This window comes from Pinus tabuliformis, chromosome 8 (genome assembly GCF_031772625.1).
Source record: "Pinus tabuliformis cultivar Carrire ecotype Pingquan chromosome 8, CPIR1, whole genome shotgun sequence".
Classification (NCBI taxonomy): Eukaryota; Viridiplantae; Streptophyta; class Pinopsida; order Pinales; family Pinaceae; genus Pinus; species Pinus tabuliformis.
In genome coordinates this window covers 866,564,436-866,571,462 of record NC_142294.1, presented here as the reverse complement: position 1 = coordinate 866,571,462, position 7,027 = coordinate 866,564,436, and positions in this window count along the sequence as shown.

The following is a 7,027-nucleotide window of genomic DNA, read 5'->3' as shown; positions in this document are numbered from 1 at the left end:
TGTTGCAATGATTACAAAAATTATTCTTCCTCCAGATCTGCTTAACCTGCTTCCTTCCCTAATGTGGAGAAGGCCTTTCAAGCTTCATCCTTTTTCTTGTTGCCATTCTCTTCTAGCACTCACCAACCACATGGTTATGTATCACAAAAACTATATGGTTTTCTACACCATGATTTATGTTCATCATTAAAAATATGCTTGTAATCAAAATGAACTCTAGAATATTGGAGCTGTTTATACCTCTCTTGACTTTCTCTGGTGCAATTATGGGGATGAGAGCTTGCCTTCGCTCTTCCTTTGAAAAATGCACTGTCATGGGAGGATTGTGATGTGTTGCAATCATCCTCTTTCTTTAATGGTTTTGACAATGTCTTGGAAGCTTTTTCTACCTTCTAGTACTCTCCTTTAGTGTACCCCAAACCTGCAAATCAAGGTCTTTGTACAACCTCCAATGGTTGATTCATTCCTTGGCCATTAACACCAAGTCTTCCTCATTTATACCCCATCTTTGTAAGGAGTCTCATGTCAGTGACTGAAATGGGTACCGCCATGTTTCCAACAGAAATAGTGTCATGTGAAAATGAAATTGAAGAACGATCAACATTGTTTACCTCAGTTGTCAATTCTAAAATATGTGATGATGGATTCGCCAAGCTTTCGTTGCACTTCGATTTTTCCAAGGCCTCTTCTATGGCTCGTAGTTGAAGTTGCAATCTCTACTTCTCCTTTCTCCTCTTGTAAAAGTCTCCTCAATTCAAAATTATCTTCTTGAAGACTTTGATTAATCTCCTCATTCAAATGATGAGGAGACGACGAAGAAGATGAATGTACACTTGAGGGGGTAGATGGAGCATTGTCCTCTGCTCTTTATTTCTCCTGTTCCTTTCTTTCCATATTCTCTTCATAATCTACATACATTATGTCCACTATGTGTTCCATCTTGAGGAGGTCCCCGTAGAGATATTTTTTGTTCTTTATTTCCCTTCTTGTTGCACATTCAATCATTCACACTCGCAATTCACATCAGCAAGAAGACTGCTCTGATACCAAACTTGATCCGAATCTCTTTAGCTACGAGAATTAACTAAGATCTTTTACTTCTGTAATGTTAGCGGAATTGCATATGAAAGATCATGAAAAGACACATGTGCATACTGTAAAGAAGATGAAACATAACGACATTCATCAAAACAAAGCACTCAAACACATTGATAATGAAGTTCACCCAGTGTGGGTTATGTCTCAGGGCTCTGGTGTCAAGAGTGGGAAGGTCATTTCATTAAATGCTGCAAATGATGATGATGTATATGGTATATTATTTGTCATTACGAGAATGAATACCCTCAACCAAAGTTGCATATCTCTCCACCAGATGTTCTCAGAAACTCTCACTCATATGAACAAATTCCCTCAACAAGAGTGGCATGTCTCCACATCAGACGTTCTACCTATAGGAACTCTCACTCAAATGGGCCCTCCTTCAACATGAAAAGCTAATAAATTCTCACATGATGTGGCATACAAGCATCCCTCAACATAATGGTAATCAGGGATCTCAACAACTAAAACATCATCTCAGCAATCTAAAAAAATCATGACATAATTGCAACATTTACCTCCACTCTCGGGGATGGAAGAAAAATGTGAACCTCAGCTGATGAAATGGACTGCACTACTGAATTCATGGCATGAAATCATGTCAAACGACTATGAACTTTTCTCCTTTCTGACACCGTCAAATTCTGGACCCTTTGGAATCTCGAAGATTCCTTCCTTAAGATGGCTAAGAAATCCACTACTCGAACGAATATTTTGAGCACACCACTACGCTCCCTACGAAATTCTGTGAAAAATGACTATAAAGTTGGCATCATTTTTCCTCTATAAAAAATCAGCCTCTAAGGGAATCTTTTAGATTCCACAAGATTTTGCAAAGATTCCTTGTTGCCGACTACCAAAAATTATGCTACTCAGATGGGGAAACATACTACATAATTGGACTCCTAGTGAGAAAATGTGCAAAATTGACTATCAACTTGTCAAATTCTGACACTAGCACCTCTGGCCCTCTAAGGGAATCTTTTCAACATCTTGGCATATTCCCCTGCTCATGGTTCCACACCAAAAGGCCGCTCAAGGTTCCGCCACTCCTCCACTGCCCTCGTGGTCCACTAGGAAAATATGTTGAGTTTATATATAATCGAGTGGGTTGTCTTTTGAATGGGGTCATTGGCCCATTGTTGTCGTTGTCAAATGTTCTGGAGGCGGGTTGGGTTCAAAACTCGCCCGCTTCAAACTAGGCATGGATTGTTTTGATAACTCGCAAAACGTTATAACAAATGTTTGGCATATTGTGTAAATTAGATGCTTTTGATTTTTTTTTTTTAATTTTTATGAATATTATTTTCATACATAAGTCCACGTCATTTTTACACAATAAACAAAAGCCAAATGGTGGCATTGTGCAAAAAAGCAAAAACATAGTTTTCTTTTCTTAAATTGAGATTATTATTATTATCAATAATATATATCCATTTTAACTTATAAAAAAACCACATTCTTCTAAATACAAATTTCTTTTAAAAAAAATTAACTTCAAATATTTATAATAAATACAAAATTAATATAAATTAATATTCATCTTTAATATATGCTTATTATATATCAATTCTATATTAAAAAATAAAAATAATTTTTTTTATGCTTATAATTTTTTATTAAAATTTTTATAAATATTATTTTCATACATAAGTCTATATTATTTTTACACAATAAACAAAAGCCAAATGATAGTAATATGCTTAAAAAAAAAAAACAAAAGGCAGTGACACCATAGGACTCTTGTTTAAACAACACTCAAATTTTATACTTTTCACTGTTGAAGAGATTTTGTACTGAAAAAAACACTCAAATTTTATACTAACATCTCAATAAAGTAAATTTATTTATAATAATTTGAATTTATTTTACTAATTTAAATCATAGAAGTATTTTAATTTTTTTTAAATGAAAAAAAAAAAGAATTTTTTGTTAGAAATCTGCTATTGGAAACAGCAAATGCTTTTAACGTTAAAGCAGTTTCTAATCTTAATGTGACCCGATCTAAGCATTAAAGCATTAAAGCATTAGATCTTAAGCGTTGAATTGGTATATGATGGACGTACCAGATTAGAGTTAAATAATATATAAAGGATTGGGTCCTCTCTCTCCCACACACAAGAGTTGCATTCTTCTCCATCAAGAAGCACATGAAGGAAGTGAGGGCGAGAAGAGAGAATCCGAATTCTGAAGAAGAGGAACAGTCAGGAGTCAGATCAGAGAGATGGTAGCCATTACATCTTCCGCTGTTAATCAAGGTATGTCATCTATCACATTAAGTTCTGTTTGTGAAATATTCGGTATTGATGATCTTGGGCTGTTAGCTGTTAATGCAAAATTTTACATTTGGTATCAGAGCCACAATCAATAACTGAATATTTCCTATGATTGCAATTGATCTGTTCTCTCATGATGTTAATCAAGTCAAGATTCGATCGCCTCATTTTTTTAAAAGGAGATCCTCATAAAAAAGCCAACGCCTCCTTTGCATGTGCCCTTATCTGCTTTAATTGATCCATCAAGTAAACCTAAAGCATCTTGTGATGCAAATATACGGTTAGTTAACCTGTCTGCTTTACATGCTTAGAGAAATCGTAGGTTCGATCTCATTAAGTCGGAGATCTTTAAAAGGGTGTATTAAAATGAATTGAAATCCCAACCGAATGTGTCTAGAATTATTTAATATGAAAAGTTAAAAGATCGAAGAAATTATACATCACGTTAATTACTTAGTCCGTTAATGGAATGGAAAACTTCAAAAAATCGACATGTGAAAACCTGTAATGCTTGAACATGACTGGCTGCAATATGCACTGGAGTCAAGCCCAATCTGTTCCCTACCGTAACTGATACACCGTATGCGTATGCTTGTTGCATATATAGCGTATTATGAATGTATTCAACGGACAGTACCTGTATTAACATTAAATATGTCCAAAATGTGAAAAATGGTCCTTGCTCAACTGAATGTCCAATATAAAGTGATCATCTCTGTATAATGATTTAAATTTTGATAAGCTCAACGATGTCTCGGGAAGCGGGCTGAGTATGAACGCCATCACACGGTAATCCGGGTTAGTATGGGCGCCCTCACATGGAGAAGGTGAGCCAGTGACGGGTAATCCGGGTTAGTATGGGCGCCCTCACATAGAGAAGGTGAGCCAGTGACGGCCCGTGAGACCCTTGTCTCCGCCCTTGTCATCACACTTCAGTTTTCCCTCAAGCAGAGTTTTGATCCGTGGAATCATTAGACTCGCACATAACGCTGCTGATGACTCGAGTCAAAATTTTTTTTTATGGTAACACTAACAGTTTGGTGCAAGCATAATGCAACCATCTTCTAATGCGATAACATATTTGATTTAGTTCCAGAGGTCTAGATTGTTGTTGGCATTCAATGATGGATGTAGTGAAACTATTAAGTTCCTTTCTAGCCAGCAAGGATGTCTTCACTAAATTCACCTTTACCTTGCACTGCATTAATTTTCCTTTCCTCTTGCACATGGTTAGATTTCAAAAGTTCGTTTATTTTGGCAATCAAATTGACGCTTAAAAGATGTTGTTGGCTATTTTGTTTTGGGAAAAGCACTTCAGATGGAGGAAGGACCTGGACAACTATAGTTGTCTAGGATAATTCTATTTACTGTTTTGGCTTTGCACGATTAAAGTTTACTGGTACAAAATAATTGTTTGAAATTTGGGCATAAAAGTAATTGCTCTATGAATGATTGTTTTGCACAAGGTATGTGTTATAAATTATTTATGCACACATGATTTTGTTAATCACCAAAGTGGTCAAAATCAGAATGTTGTTATAAATTATTTATGCACACATGATTTTGTTAATCACCAAAGTGGTCAAAATCAGAATGTTGTTTTATTTATGCACACATGATTTTGTTAATCACCAAAGTGGTCAAAATCAGAATGTTGTTTTGCATAAGGTATATGTTATAAATTATTTATGCACATGAGATTTATGATTTTGTTAATCACCAAAGTGGTCAAAATCAGAATAATCATTTAGTGCATAAGTGACATAATGATTATTGATAGAAATTGCCAGTTATAATAATACCAATTAAGAACTGGCGTCACTAATGATAGAACCTGAGAACTTACCCAAAGGAAAGTCTTGTTCTATAACTAGTTGACATGATGAGGTTTGATAGATATTTTGATTAAATAAATATTGATCATCCAAAGATGTCAGTTCTATTTAATTGAATATATTTATTACCTACTTATGTTTTGGTATTTAATTATGTTAAGTATAAGATAGTATCTACCCAAAGGAGTGCTATATTATACTATTATGTCTAATATAAATCCAAATGAAGATCGTTTTCTCTTTATGGGAAACGGAATGAAATCTTCAATTGAAGGCATTGGGACTTATCGTCTAATTCTAGAAAGTGGATATGTATTAGACTTATACAGTACCCTTTATGTACCTTCATTATCTAGAAACCTTATTTCCGTAAGTAAGTTGGATAATTCTGGTTTTAGATGTATGTTTGGATCTGGCTGTTTTGATTTATATAAGAATACTGATAATGTTGGTTCTAGTATTCTAATTGATGGTTTATATAAATTGAAACTGAATGACACTTATGCGAATTCCTTGTTGAATGTAGTAAATAATGTTGGATGTAAACGTAGCAGGTTGAATGGACTAGGTCATATATCCAAAGAAAGAATGATGAGATTAGTAAGTAATGAAATTTTGTCAAATTTGGACTTTAGTGATCTAGAATTATGTGTGGATTGTATTAAAGGTAAACAAACCAAACATAATAAGAAAGGAGCCACTAGAAGCAGCCAGCTTCTTGAAATAATACACACTGATATTTGCGGACCTATGGACACTTCAGCCTTTAATGGAGAAAAGTATTTCATCACTTTCATTGACGATTTTTCCCGTTATGGTTATGTCTATTTGCTTCATGAAAAATCTCAATCTGTGAATGTCCTTGAGACGTTTGTAAAGGAAGTTGAGAGGCAATTAGATCGAAAGGTGAAAATCATAAGGTCTGATAGAGGTGGTGAATATTATGGTAAATATAATGAGTCAGGCCAGTGTCCAGGTCCATTTGCAAAATTCCTCGAAAGTCATGGCATATGTGCGCAATACACAATGCCAGGTACACCACAGCAAAATGGTGTAGCAGAAAGGCGCAATAGGACGTTAATGGATATGATGTCAGATTCTACACTACCTAAGAATTTGTGGTCGTATGCTCTCAAAACCGCTAATTATTTGTTGAATAGGGTTCCTAGTAAAGCTGTTCAAAAGACTCCTTTTGAGTTATGGACTAACAGGAAACCTAGCTTAAGACACCTGCATGTTTGGGGTTGTCCAGCGGAAGCAAGAATTTATAATCCACATGAAAAGAAATTAGATTCTCGAACGATCAGTGGGTATGTTTAGGATACCCTGAGAAATCTAAAGGGTACGTGTTTTACTGTCCTAATCATAGTCCAAGAATTATAGAAACTGGTAATGCAAGATTCATTGAGAATGGTGAAGTCAGTGGGAGTACTAGAAGAGAAATAGTAGAAATAAAGGAAACAAGGGTAAATGTTACATTGCCTAGAATAGTTCCTCCATCTACTATTACTCCAAATATTGTTCCAGCTGTTGTAGAACAGCATGACGATAATGAACAACATATAAATGAAGAAGTACTTCCTGAAGGAAATGACTTACATAATACTGATATGCATGAACCACAACAAGTAGCATTAAGAAGACCTCAAAGAAATCGTAGGTCAGCTATTTCTGATGATTATGTGGTTTATATGCAAGAATCAGATTATGATATTGGAATCAATAAGGATCCAGTTTCGTTTTCACATGCTGTAGAAAGTAAAGAGTCAAAGGATTGGATTAATGCCATGAAAGAAGAACTGAAATCCATGCAACAAA